This window comes from Malaclemys terrapin, chromosome 1 (assembly GCF_027887155.1).
Source record: "Malaclemys terrapin pileata isolate rMalTer1 chromosome 1, rMalTer1.hap1, whole genome shotgun sequence".
NCBI classification, from domain to species: Eukaryota; Metazoa; Chordata; order Testudines; family Emydidae; genus Malaclemys; species Malaclemys terrapin.
In genome coordinates, this window is record NC_071505.1 from 50,094,195 (window position 1) to 50,109,777 (window position 15,583).

The window sequence follows — 15,583 nt, forward strand, 5'->3', positions numbered from 1 at the left end:
CAATACCGATCAACCCCAAACTTTCCACCTAACAGTTACAGATTTACCGTACAAATATCCCTCATATCAAAAAGACTGCACTGAATCCTGAGGTCCTTACTCAGTTTTTACTCAGTACTAAACAAAATCTCATAGCAGTTAATAGGATTTTGCCTGTGTAAGGGCTGAGTAAATTTGCATGAAATCTAAGTAAGGACCTCAGGACTTGGCTCTGATTTGATATTACTTATGGTGTCTTCTTAGTGGACAAAGAACTCTGCTGCTGTTGCAAAGTTTGTAGATATGTTGTCACTGTGTGTCTTCACTTTGCTTTTAAGCCTGTTTTGCAACTGTTGGTTTCCTAATGTCAACCGCTGTGATGTTGTTATTTGTTCCTCCGGATGCTTAAAGATTCTCTGAGTCGAACAAGGAACAGCTCAGAATGTTTCTGTTTTGTAAATTTATTAGACCCTTGCAGCTATTTAATGGCATTTACCAATGGCTCATGCTCAGTTCTCAGCTTTCCCCAGTAACTGTGCAGAGAGACTTCTGCATACTGTGGAGACATGTACCTATCTGCACCCCTACAGGATGAAGCTAGACTACAGACACTGAAGTACAGATTTCCCAGTCTTGGCTGGCAACTGGACTCCTCATACTGTGCTACTCTTATATTGTAGTACTTAAGAAACTTGTTTTTTGTAGATCATCCAAGTTAAAGTTTAAACTTGAAAGCTTTTAACTTCCCTGCCTCAAAATAAGTTGTTGCAAAGTATATTGCATTGCATATTGTATGTATAATATTGAAAGTAAATCATTACAATTTGGAAAAATTGTCTAGGTAACAAATATACAATTCCCTATTGATATTTGAGTATGTCTAACAAGGGAATCCTAAGGGATAAAAAGGAAGAGCAGGCTGTAGAAAAGGAAGGAAGAGAAACAGGGAGAGAACAGAGCTGCCATATGTCAATATCAGTCTGACTGGTCAGGTATGTTAGTCTCAGTATTGGACATAGGCTCACTTTCCTGCATAAGCCACAAGACTCAATATGTGGAACAGCTTCTAAATGAAATCATACCTGCTTCCTTCAAACAGAATGTGTGTCGTCAGATCCAGAAAACTCCTTTGTAATCTACACATAATTATTTTTGTATAGTTTTTAACTACAGTCAGAAGAAAGATTCTTGAACATGGGAAGGATGAATCACCTACAAATTCCTGAGGGGAATTGAAATCCCATGCAAATGCACTTCTAATGGATATAATCATATGTATGGTAGCAGAAAACACAAATGGAAATAGCAACAAATTTGGTGTCATATGAACTGAGTCACTAAACACAATAATAGCAACGTGTAATTCAGCCAAAATTCTTTCACCTCTGAGATCAACATATCAAACCAGTCAGACTGATATTGGCATCTAACCATACCTACTGACCATGTTGTTAAACGGTCATATCCTGATGCCTTAGAAGTCAATGGCAAAACCCTACTAGCCTCATTGAAATCAGTATTAGGACCAAAGAGAATAAAATGATTATGAAAAAAATAGAGATGCTGTAAAACATACCTTCTATTAATGTAAGATTATTGGATTTGTCCAATGAAGAGGAAGGAGAGAGTCTTTCTTTTTGTTTGATTTTATTTTAATTTTGAAGTGATTTCTGGAGATTTCACTATTACATATACTGTAAAGGCAGACCCCCTTTATCTGCTAGTGCTCAGGAGGACTAACCAATCTCCCAGCCTGGGCAATACAATTATATTTAGACCAAGTGTTCTCAGTCCTTTTCATAGTGTGTTTCATCTTAATAGATCTTCTGTGCTCCACCTCTAAAAGACACAGCACAGAACTTGCAGCTCAGAGAGAGGGGGAACTAAAATGCTTTAAGCAACCCGTTCACCTTCCTGATTCTGGGCTGCTCTAGGGTCTGGAGATGTCTGAAGAGCTATTTAAATTATAGCAGCATCTTCTGATGCCCAGAATCTACTAGGGTGATCAGACGTCTCATTTTTGAAGGAACAGTCCCATATTTAAGTCCTCTTGCAGTGTCCCAACTTTGTCTTAAAAATGGGCAAGTTGTCCCGTATTTTCTGTCTCCCACACAACAGTACTGGCAGGTCCTGCTGCTGGTCGGATTCCTGCTTGCAAACCGCCCTCCCACCAGCTGTAAGTGGTGAGGGGGTCCAGTGTCCAACCATGGGAATGGGTGTGCAAGATTGATGGTGGGGCAAAGCTGCAGTGAATAGGGCCAGCTGCTCCACCTGCTGGTCTGTCAGCGCAGCACTCTTGGCCAGCTGGTCCCTGCCCCCCGTCCCGTTTCTGCCCAGCACTGGCTGTGCACTGTGAGCTGCAGTAGCTGGTGAATACTGGCAGGCGCCAGGAGAGGCCGGTTATGTGTCGCCTCTGTTACTCACCCATCAGCCCATTATGTGCTCCCCCTCTCACTGTCTTCTCCCTGTTTGGTCCCTTTGCCCCCCTCCAACCCGCTGCTCCTCCATATCCCCCCAGTCGGGGTGCGTCGCGCTCCCAACGCTGTGCAGAGAACCAGCCCCTGGTTGGAGTGCTCAGGTTACCAACAGCCTGGCCGGCAGGTTCCTTCTTTCTCCCACTGCCTTTGGCTGGGCAGGCACCCTGGGAAAGCCCAAGACCCTCCAGCCCAGGGTGTTGCCCAGGAGGAGCTGAGCCCTGCATGTGCTAAAGCCCCATGCAGTACTGGCACAGGGAAGCCTCTCCACCCCTCAGCTAAGCTCTGGAGTGGTGGCGGGGGGCAGGGGGAAGCGACTTGCAGCCTGTCTGCACCCCGAACCTGCAGGCTCCACAGCAGCCACCCGGGCAGGGTTTTAGCACCCTCTTTATCCAGCCCCCGACCCTGGGTCCTGGGGCTGCTCTGTCCCCTAGGTACCCTCCCATGCTGAGCCGGGTTTGCTGAAGCCCCTGGAGTCAGGTTTCCTGGGTCCTGGTGCATAATGCATCCTTAGGGCTTAACCTCTTCCTGCCCAGACTGTAGCCAGGGGGATGGGGGGGGGGGGACACGAGGCAGCTGGGTTATGTCGGTGGCCAGCAGCACCCATGAGGTGTTAGCTGCCTTTCGACAGTGTGCAGGCAGGAAGGGACAAGCTGCTTCCAGCTGCAGGGTCGGGGAGAAGAGATGAGCTCTGCAAAGACACCGGCCAGCAGTGTTCCCTCTAATTTTTTACATTCATGTGTGGAATGAATTTTGTTATGTGCACCAATATGCAGGTGATGTGTGGTGGGGTTCGGAGTGTGGGAGGCGGCTCAGAGCTGGGGCAGAGGGTTGGGGAGCGGGGGAGGGGGGAAGACTCTGGCTGGGGGTGTGGGCTCTGAAGTGGGGCTGGGGATGAAGGGTTTGGGGTATGGGAAGGGGCTCAGGGCTGGGACAGGGGGTTCAGTGCAGAGGGTGAGGGCTCTGGCTAGGGGTGAAGGCTTTGGGGTGGGGTCAGGGGTGAAGGATTTGGGATGCAGGCTGCCCCGGGGAGAGAGGACTCCCCGCAGCCCTCTTTCGCCGCAACAGCTCAGGGCCAGGTGAGAGGCACCTTTCCCAGGCCACAGCAGTTCTGGTGGGGCTGGGCCATGCCAGGAGAGGGGCTACTCTCCCCAGCAGCTCTGACAGGACTGGGCTGGGCGAGCAGAGGGGTTGCTCTCCCTGGTAGCTCTGGCAGGCCTGGGCTGGGCCTAGGAGCGGCGCCAGGGTTTTTGCCGCCATAGGTGTCAGCGCTCCTCCTCTGAGTATTCGGCGGCAGGGGTCCTTCTGCTCCACGTCTTCGGGGCACTTCGGCAGTGGGTCCCGGAGTGAGCGAAGGACCCGCCGCCAAATTTCCGCCGAAGACCTGGAGCGGAAGGACACCCCACCCCCCCGCTGCCAAATTTCCGCTGAGGGCGGCAAAATGCTGCCCTCCAAATCCTGGCACCCTAGGCGACCGCCTAGGGTTGCCTAGTGGAAGCGCCGGCCCTGGCTGGGCCAGAGGAAGGGCTCTTCTCCCTACCTGCACAACCCTTGATAGCCTGCTGCACGGCCGTGCGGCTGCAGAGCTTACAGGGAACTTAGCCGGCCAGGTCAGTCACCCCTCCCTGTGTGAGAGAGGTGTATGGGAGTGTGTGTGTGTGTCACTCTTCCCTGTGTGAACCCTAAAGCCTTAAGGATAAGAAGGTAAATAAAAAGAACACAACTACTCAGTATTTCTTTTTAACAGGGGCTCAGGAAATTCAATGTTAATTTGAACATTTGTACTGCATAGTTCTGATTGATTGCCATTGAATTCACATTAATACAAGTAATTTTACCAGGTGTCCCATATTCAGCATAGAGAAATATGGTCATGCTATCCACATAGCACTGCATGATGTAGCCCTGCCCCTGTCATACCCCCTCCCGCCCCTAACCACACCTCTGGCATGCCCCCTACATTAGGGCTTGTGAGGTGGTGTCTTCCTCAATTTCTGCACATGGGGAATTCTCCCCCCTCTGGATCCAATGCTATTAGAGCTCCTTTAATCCTCTTCAGACCATTTATCTGGTATAAAGGGGCCAGAGCTGGAGTAAGAATCTCTCCAGTAGATTAACTTCATTTTAGATTTTCATCTGAACAGGAAGATTGTCTCCTGGACTACCTCCCTTTCGATTTCTGATTACACAACATTCCTCAGACAGTTCCAGGAACATATTGAATGCTGCTTTTTAATGCAGTTTAGCAGCTGAAAATAAGCAGTGGTGGGGAGCCAGATTTACATTTCAAACTACCACAGACCCAGATAGGATCTTCAGTGTAGTTTATCATAAGAAAGATTTGATACAGGTAATAATACTCTGGTCCTCTGAGAGAGGGCCTTCTGATCCAGACCAATTGTATGAACAATTAGAGATCCAAAACTCCATTTCCCTGGTGGCAGTATGTGCCCTCAGAAGCAGAATATACTGTACAGTATTAAGTTTCTGTACAGTCCCAGAGATAGTGGTCTTTGTTTCACTAGATAGCCAGCCTCATGGATACAATTTTTTATGTGCCTCTTTTAGACTTTTTCTGAATTGTTATTCTTTTAGATCAAATGACTTTACATCAAGATAATCAGCAATCCAATTTACATGGGGGGACATCTCCAGGCAGTAGTAGTGAGTTTTTCAAGCGGAGGAGCCCATTACATCTAGATGCTGGGTTGTATTTCTTTCACTTTTAGAAGATAAAATTGCTTAAAGACATCTATGGTGCTCATAATGAGGGTTTGGTAGGTCCTATTGACTTTGATGCCATTCTGAAAATATTGACATTTATAAATCAAGGTGAATTATTAACAGCAGAAGTTGTTTTCAGACATTATTAACCATTTCTCACAAAGCTGTCCAACTCAGATTTACTTCCATTGACCTGATTAACTGTAGCTCCAAAGGTTGATACATATTTTGTAGAGCAATGAGAATCCTTCTTCATCAGTGGCTGCTAAATAATGCAGATAATATAGATCTAATGACTGTTTGTCCTGTGGGAAATATGTATTCAATATTTTTCAATGTAAACGGCCCTTCCATGTAAAAGAACACTAGCTACTGCTCTAGATGCTCACAGACACACTTAAAATAGAGTTATATAAATAGTTTACTCTAGGATCCACCTCTTACCTGATCACTAACTTAAATCATATCACCGTGACAGGACACACCACTCACCGCTTGTCTGGTGCCTCCTCCTGGTCACTCTGAGGATTATCTCTAGGCCGATGCTGACGCCCCTTCACACACTGTCACACTGTCTCCCTCATAGGTCTGCCACTCCTCTCATCCCAAGGACTGCAGCATCCTCTCTGAGACTGTCTTCTGGCTAGGTCATTCAGCGTTTCCCCCCCTTCCGTGATACAGTCCTCCAAATTCTCTGTGGCTCCCACAGTGACCTAGGCAGTCTTCCAGTCACTGCCCTGCTGGTGCCACTTTCCCAGTGGCAGGTAGGGGAACCCTGTCCTGCCCTCTACTCCGAGTTCCAGTCCAGGGACCCTCAATCCAGCAGTTCTGGGCTTTCCTCTCCCAGCCCTCACTGCTCCTTCCTTGGACTGCTTCCTACAACTCCTGGTTCCCCTCCTTTCTCTTGGTGTACCAACTCCAAACCTGCCTCCATCTTCCCAGGGAGTTAATGCTCTTTCCCAGAAGCTGCACCTGTCTGTTGTCAGCTTCCTGGCTTTATAGATACTGCCTGTTCCCACACAGCTGAATTTGCTTACAAACAACTCCCTGCTCCCTGGCTTCTCCTCCAGATGCAGCCTGTGGAGTTAATAGGCTTACCTGGTCACCTTAGCCCTTTCTAGTCCTGTGTGGGGTGGGCACCCATCACAATCATCCTGCAGCTAGAAGCATAGTTCTGATCTTTATGACCTCCCATCAGAGTCCTCCCAGTCTTGATCAACTCAGGAAATCAAATGTCCCTTGCTGCATGCCCTGAAGATTGCTAAAGTAGGAGTTTTGGACTTTTCCAACCAAGATGGCTTGGGAAGCTCATGACATCCAAAACCAGTAGTTATTGGCCCCAGTGTTCCTGACCATTGGAATATAAACATGTAAAAAAAATCCTGAGCCTCCAGTTCTAAAAATCAAACAAATAATTTCAGCAACATTTTACATTTTTTCTTCCCATGTCACTGTAAATGTGGTATTAGTTGGGCTGCTATTTTTACAAAGTTATTAAAATAATTCCTTTTGCACCACCGTCACCCCGCCATCATTTCAGTGATTGACTTGCTCGGTGCTAAATGAATCATAGGAATGGTGGATGCATAGTAGTTTGCATTGCTGCCATCTACTGTTGTAAATGGTGAACTTCATGTACAATTACAATCTTTAAAAAGGTTTCAGAGTAACAGCTGTGTTAGTCTGTATCCACAAAAAGAACAGGCGTGTGGCACGTTAGAGACTAACAAAGTTATTTGAGCATAAGCTTTCGTGGGCTACATCCCACTTCTTCGGATGCATAGAATGGAACATATATTGAGGATATGTGTTCCATTCTTTGCATCCGAAGAAGTGGGATGTAGCCCACGAAAGCTTATGCTCAAATAAATGTGTTAGTCTCTAATCTTTAAAAAGACAGTGAGTTTCAAAAGTGAGTTAAAAATAATTTCAGACATTATACCTGACTCTGTAGCCCTCAGCCAATGTTTGTGGTTTTATATTTACCTAGTTTAAAAAATTGTTTTTCTCTTTCTTTTGCCTTTTGGAAGGTCCATACAAATGAAAGAGGGACAGTGACTATAGTGAAATAGTAAAACTGACTAGACAAGCAGTGCTGTCAAATGTTCTCCAAAAATACAGGTACATTTTTTTCTAATCTCTTTCAATTATAGGCTTCTTATGTATTACTTATTACAATAGTAGGCAAAAACACTTCCACAGACAAATGTGATTTTTCACTGACCGTGTCTCTTCAATGTCTTTAGTATATGTCCCCTGCAACGCTTTTCTTTGGCATCTAACTGCTGCTTTCAGGAAGATTTATTTTCTCATTTATAGCTTGTTAATTTCTTTTAATTGGAGTTATTTCTCTTTGTTTCATATTTCTGTATGAAGTAGGAAGGGTGGGGGAAAGGAATCTGCGTCATCCTTTGGGTTAGTGTCAATTGAGAGGATATTGGTTGGATTCCGGCTGGAGCCCCAGTCCTGCAAACTCTTACATGCATGCTTAACTTTGTACAAGGGTAACTTTGTCCCAGTAATTTTGGTAATGAGAGAGAATGTTGTCTAGTAGTTAGGGAAAAGACCTATTAGTAAGGACTGTCAAAGCCTGGATTACTCCTTCTGTGGAAATAGCTATTGGTCGGGGATGGAAAACCCCACACGGAAACCCTCCCTGAGTTTTCCCTCAATTATTTAATCAGATTTTACCCCTGGATTCCCCAGGATCTTCCTGGGCTCCAAAAAAGACCAGAGCCCTCTAATGCAGGGCCTCCTACAGCTCTTCCTGACAGCCTAGCTCTTCTGGTAATCTGAGATGCCATAAATAGACCTAGATTAGGCTTCAATACAATACGTGTATTATATTAGTGAGACCTCAATAAACTGTATTATATGTGACCTACTAATTCATTTCAGTTGGAGGAGCAGCTGTTTACGCCATAGCTGTATACGCCCCCTTGCCCAACTACATCCTGCCTCATAGACATCCTGTATAATGTCATCACTCTGGCCTAATGCTTACTGGAACTAAAGAAACATTTGCATTGAAAAAGAGGTTTTTCTAACTGTCTGCTACGTGCTTAGGTCCCTTATCTGATCTCTCTGGCTACCTACTTGCATGGGTTCTTTGGCAGGTGCCTTCAAATGCATATTTGATAAAATCTTATATGACACAATGGATTTGATTCCCCATTCTCAGCGGTGCTCGGATGCAGTGGAATGTGTGGAGGAACTGGTTGCTGCTCCCTGTTTCAAAGCTGGCTGGTACTAGTGCAGATGTCAGACATCCCCAGATCTCAAACCCACACCTGCTAAGCAGGACCTTAGCCTCTGCACCACCAAGATACAATAGCTGGGAAGTTTCTGCTGCTAATACCTCACACTGGAAGCTACACTCGCTAACTCAGCAGGGTAAAATGACTAACACAGACTGCTGATTGGACACCACTGGGTATAAAGCTTCCTGTTCCTATCCCATCGCTTGTCTGAGCAACTAGTTATTAGGTTTGCTGCTGCCTAGACCTTTGAGATCAAGTCCCTGCTTCCTTGCCTGGCTGCTGCTCCTTGTTCTTGCTACACCACCTTGTTCTTGCTGCCATGCCTCATCCCTGTTCCTGTTACCACACCCTGCTCCCTGTTCCTGCTGCCTTGCCGTGGATCTGTATCCTCGAACTTCCTTACCATCCTTCAAATAGCCATCTCTAATGATCCTTTTTTTAAACTTGTAACCTCAGACACAGGAGAGCTTCACGCCACCAAATCTCCTCTCTTCCACATCCTGCTAGGTGAGAGTTCTTCTACACGGGGAAATCAGAGGTGCTGTCCCAGTGAGTTTTAGTTTTGAAGCAGCACTGCACTCTGCAGCAACCTCAGTTACTGGGCTATATTGGAGATTTTATTGTATTGACATTGAATTAACCCCAAACAAGGCTAACCCCTAGCCTGTGTTTGCCAGAAGCTGGGAATGGGCAACAGGGAATGGATCACTTGATGATTACCTGTTCTGTTCATTCCCTCTGAAGCATCTGGCATTGGCCACTGTCGGAAGACAGGATACTGGGCTAGATGGACCATAGGTCTGACCCAGTATGGCCATTCTTATGTTCTTATAAGACCTGTCCAACAAAGAAATGCAATGATCCAAGTGTTGCTTTGTGCCTTCATTCATGTTCTAGGTCACTATTGTTGATGTGGAACACATCATAGGTCCTGTCTAATCAGTAATACTTTTCAGAGAGTTCTGCATTCCAGTCACATTGTACTAAGGTACCTCACATTCAAACCAACCCATGTGAAAAGATGGATTGAATTAAAAATGGAGTCATAAGAGATATGAATCTTCATGCATCAAGACTTCAAAAAACCACTGACTGCCTGGCATTAGGAAGAAACTTCCTTCATAGGCATTTCTTGAATAACAGTTCATTATAGGGGGGTTTCCACTTTCCTCTAAAGCATCCAGTACTGACCATTTTCAGAGACACGGGACCTGCATCTCCTCTCTCCCTACAGCAGTGTGAGTCCACTGACTTCTGTGGAGTTACTCCTCCCTGACTCCTGTGTAAATGAGAGGAGAATCAGTGCCTGGTATTGTTCTAGATACACCACTGGTTTAGTATGGCAATACCCATGCTCCTGTGTTAAAGGAGCTGTTGAACCTTGTCTGCTAAAGAATGTTATTGCTGTGTACATCAAACAGCAGAAAAATGAAATGCCCTCAGATTTCCTGAGTTTCATCTATTTTGGTTGACGGTTCAGAAGGATTTCATCCATCATTCTTCTCACTTGCGTCGTCCTAGTTTGAAGGTACCATCACAAAACACAAAAAGTTCCCTTTCGAGATCAAAATAGCATGGGCTTGTTCAAAAAAAGGCTCATTGTGATTCCAGTAATTGTGGGCCAGCTCTAGTCCTTTAGTACCTATGCTAAGCTCTGATTGACGTTTAATGACGTATGTGACAGCAATAGAAATGTCAGCTTTGGGGTTTTACAGATGCATAATGACTGGGTGACTTCAGTGAATTAAATGTTTTACAGAGCCTTTCACCTCACAGTTTCTGGTTCAGGTCCCTTGCAGGTTGGTTGTAAATGAAACTTCTACTTCAAGTTGCTATTGTGAGGTGAATTGGTCATCTCAGTTTAGTTGCAATGCCTCAGGTGTTCACATCACAAAAAACAATACCCCAACTGGCATCTGTGCATCATTAAAACAGGCTGCTTGTTATTGATAGATAATATCTGATCGACCCAATCAGCACTTGAGAGTTGGCAGCTGTTGATGCATCATATTTTACTAAAGCCACCATTAGGACAGAGAACAAAATAAACAATGGGTCTGATTCTATCACCCATACTCCTGCTAGGTAGTATCTTAAGGCTTGTGTACACACACAAATTTTATCACTTTAACTGTACTAGTGTAGTAAAATGTTACAACCCTCTCTTGTATGGATGAAATTATATTGGTATAAAGATGCCTTATACTGGGATATCTATTTCTGTAGGGAAGGGGAATGAGTTATAATGGTATAAACACCTTTATACTGATGTAGCTACTTCCACATTAGAGGCTGTAATAGTATAACTATATTAGTAAAAAAAATCACACCCCTACCGAATTAGTTATACCAGGACAAAATCTGTATGTAGACCAGGCCTCAATCCCTAAGCAGTTCAACTGAAAACATTGGGCCTATTTCTTGTGTAAGGTATTACTTAGCATGATGATGGCAGAATTGGGCCCATAATGAATCTGCTTCTCCACTGCCTGACACTTTGTGAAGTCATTTATGACTGTGCAGAGTGGGTGTGAAACATTACTGGTCTGAGTTGCTAGCATTTTACATACGTTTTCTATGGGTGTAAATGACTACATAGTGTGCACGGCAGTGTAGAATCAGACTAAATAGCTGCAGCTGTAGTGAGGATGCCGCGTCACTAGCAATTATTGTCTCATTGTTTCCTTGTGCTCCCCCACCTGCTTGTTGCATCTACCTGTCATCTGTTTCTTTAGGTCTTATCCACAAATCGTTTTTATACCAGTTTAACTATTTCCATTAGGATTGTGATTTTACTACCAAAATAGTTAAAATGACATAGCATCTAGTGCAAATGCAGCTATAGTGGTATAAAGGTGCCTTATACTAACATAGCTTATTCACACTAATACCTAGCCCTTATAGAGAGCATTTGATTTCAAAGCACATCTCAACCTTTAATGCACCTCTAACACCCCTGTTTCGTGTTATTATTATCATCACTTTACAGATGCAGCATTGAGGCACACAGAGGTTAAATGACTTACCCATGGCAAGTTTGTGGTAGAGGAGGGAATTAAACACTAACCTCTGAAGGCCTAGACTAGTGTCTTAACTACTACACCATCCTACCTGTACATTTAGTCCTCTTTCCGACAGGCCTAGCTATGCAGGTACAAGGCACTTTTATATTGCTGTAACTGCCTCCACACTAAAGGGGATTGTACCACTTGAACTCCATATAGTTAAAGCAGTCAATTTTTGTGTTTACACAAGTCATGTTACTTAGACTGTAAGGTGTGGGATCGGAGAGGGTGTATTAAGGCGTTGAGCACCAATTTTATCCCCAAAATTACTCAAAATTTATAGTCTACAGAAACAAGAAATGATAGGCCAAATCTTTAATAATCACATCTCTTAATGCCTGTTCAGGGATGTCACGCCCACTGTTTTAGACACATTGGGTTCTTGCCTTCCATAGCGGGTACCAGAATTAAAGACAAGCAAGATAATCATAATGATTAACTAGGACTATTTTATTATTAAAGAAAGGAAAGAAAAAAATACAAAACCAAACCACAACCAGTAAACAATTCAGTTACAATTTATTCTCTGTCTCTCAGTGGATTATTATTTTATTCTTATTATTAGTTATTATTTGTATTAATGTGGTGCTTAGGAGCCGCAGGCATGGACCAAGACCCCATTGTGCTAGGCAGTGTTCAAACACAGAACAAAAAGACAGTCCCTTCCCCAGAGAGCTTACAATCTACATATAAGACAAGAGAAGTAAATGGATACAGACCGATGGGAGAGTACAAAGAAACAATGAGACAATATTGTCTAATAGACAAGACAGAGACATCAGGGAAGGGGTATAACACAAACCAAAGTTAACAATGCATTGATGGCAAATGTCGTATTAGTTCCATGATTTGGGGGGATTTTGATAGGAAGGGATAAGCTAAATGGAAAGAAAAGGGAAGGATGTGAAGATGACAGGGCAGGGGAGGAGAGGCAGGTGTGGAGTTAATCTGAGGTGAAGAGATTCTGAGGGAGGGGAAAGGTTGAAGCAAACAGCCAATCAGCACAGGGCAGAGAAAGTCAGAGAACTTACTACAGTTTTGACTGAAATGTTCAGAGGCCCATGCGTTGGCTGCTTCTGCTTCTCCTCGCTGGAGTCTCTGGCTGGCTGCTCTCTGCCATTGACCCCCAAGGCCACATGGTGGGAAGGAGAGGCACCACCTCACTGCTTTTAACAGACTAGCTTTCAACAGCTATTGCACCTTAAGATGCTGGTGTGGACATGCGTCTCTAAGTAAAACTAAACCAAACTATATTATCACCCCAACCAGTATAATAGATAACGGAACAGTTTATAGATTGGCAAAGGAATTTCACTAAAGGCCAGTGAGTCCTGCTTGGTTTATCAGGGGTAACAAACAGTTTTTAAAATGGGCAAAGGTGAGTGATTTTAACTAAGTCCTATGGAACCAAAGAAAGTATTTAAAAGAAGCCATTCAAGAAGTGTTCTTTTCTTTAATGAATTAAATTAACTAATATTAAGAATCTTACATTCAAGTTAAATCCCACTATAGATTTGTTCACAAGAGCTTTGTATATGTCAAGCTCATTTTTGTTCAGTGTTTGGAGAAGCAGTTCTGTCATTCTTTGCTGTGATGAATCACTAATCTTTGAGAATCCAAAAAGGTGCTCCTCGATATTTGTTGAAATGACACTTAACTCTAACTGCAAGTCACAACAATTCCTAGCATTTCATATCATGATTATTATCCAGGATTATGGAGTACTATTTAGGTTTGTGATCTCTGCCACGACTGTTATTGTGCTCATCACAGTGCTAGGTAGCTGTAACTATTCAGTCTGAATTCTCTTTTCTTATCTAAGCAGCCCTGCCATAAGTCTGCATCTCATCTATGGATTCTACTGTTCCCCTGCAGATGTTACCATTTCAGTGCTTATACTAGACAATCCCTTAGCAGAACAAAAAATCATGTGGTGCCAAGTTTCCTTTGGCCAAGAAACAGCACTTCATGATTCTGATAGGTTTTTTAGAATTTATGCCAGCAATGTACATTCCCCATCCTCAAGGACAGAATATCTTTGATTCATGTTGCTTGCCAGCATACCAATCTGATATCCCAGTTTCTTGAGTTCAGTGTGTTTTCCATATGATCAGGTGAAGTTATCCTGGCAGTGTGCTTTCGCAGTTCACAGCACTCTCTGAACTATACTTCTGTATGTTATACAAACAGGTAAATCAAAATAAACCAGAGCCCCTGAGAAGTAAAGTATAGTATGAGCAAAAGCTACTTTTCCTATTAGAGTATAATAACCAGGTCAGGTAAAGCATCTTGCTGACCACACATAATTAATTAGATTAAGTATTTCTATCACTTTCAAGTAGAGCTGGTCAGGAATTTTTCAACAAAATGGTTTTTCATCAAAAAATGTCAATTTGTCAAATCCACATTTTTTTGTGGGAATGTACCAATTAGGAAAAACTTTCACTTTGAAGAATTCTCAAGTCCAGGATGGAATTTCTGGTCTAAATGGAATAGCCCATAGCCTAGCGCTAGAACATGGATATCCCCCATCTTAAGTGAATGCCCTCACCAACAGGCTATTCATTGTTCTAGGAGCTCTTTTCCCCCCTCTCTTTCTCTCTCTGATTTTTTGCAATTTTTTTTTTTAAAGTCTCAGTTTTATCCCAATGTGGAATGGGAAAATGTTTGAAATCTTGAAAAGTTTTGTGGGATGGGAAAACCAATTCCCACCCAGCTCTATTCTCAAGATGGAAAATGCTCAACAGGCCAAATACATTCTCAGTTACTCTGGTAGAGCTCAACTGTCTCCATTAGAATTGCATAAGGATAACTGAGAGCCAAATTTAGACCTCTTTTTAGAAGTGGTAAATATTACAGTTGTATGGAATATGCTAGGCAAAGTTATATCATCTTTATTGTATGAATTACTTTCTTAATTCATCTGTGACATGATTGAGTTGCTTTAAAATATGTGTAATAATGTTAATTAATTAAAAAACAGATATTATCTAGAGATAAATGAAATCTACTCAGTGGTACACATAGCACTACATTGTAAACAATAGAGTGGAAATAAATATACATGCATGATGCTACTCTGGTGGTAATGGTGGTAGGTAGCTTGTCTAGTGCAGTTCAAAGCAAGACATAGTGATGGAATCATAGTTTTCTTTTAGAGTGGATGAGAATGAAGAGTACACAGATGATATAAAATATTTATGGAATCTTTATGTCTTTTCATGTCACTAAGTCTCTGCTGCTGACATTTCCTCTTGGTAAGAAAGCTCACTTTATCTTGCACAGACACAAAAAGGATGGTTAACTATTTCTATGCCAGATAATATTTACAGAGGTGAACAGTGAGAGTGAAATGCTGCAGTTAGATGTGCCTTTGTACATCTTGGGAAAGACTATATGACTTCCACATAACTTCAGAGCAGCAAAAAGGGGCATCTTGCATTGACTCACAAACTGCTGTTCCTCGGGCCATAAAGATTTGTGATATTTAGTTGTGTGGCCATCTCTCTGCTTTGTGTGTGTCATTGCAGATGTAACAGGGAACTGAGGAACATTTCCCCTAGTTCAGATAGCTAAATCTCAGTTTGCTGGGGTAATCCAAGGAATAAAATCTCATCTACCCTCCATCTAACTTGTTTACCCTGACTAGTACCATTAAGATGAGTCTCCTGAAAGGACACATAATCTGCCCTACCCATTTTTCCTTCACACTAGAGTTTCGTTTAATGAAGCTGTAATAGGGCAGCCTTTCAGGTACCACAGAGCCGGGTGCATGACAGCTAAAGTTGCAGAAGTCAGTGATTCAAGTGGCTGCTGTTATGTGTTATTTAGCTGACTCGCACATTTTGGATTTAGAATAATCATCTTAAAGTTTTAAGGGACAATGCAATGACACCATTTAGGCTACAGTTTAAAGCATGTTAAAGAGAAAGATAAGGGTAGGGTTCTACAGTTTAGTGATTTATTTGACTGCAATCTTACTGCCATGATTATTGTGACATTTGAGATCTTAGGCATTTAACAATGTGACATATGGAAGAAAGCTCTTAGAACACTAATATCCAATCATTTTGGTCCTTTC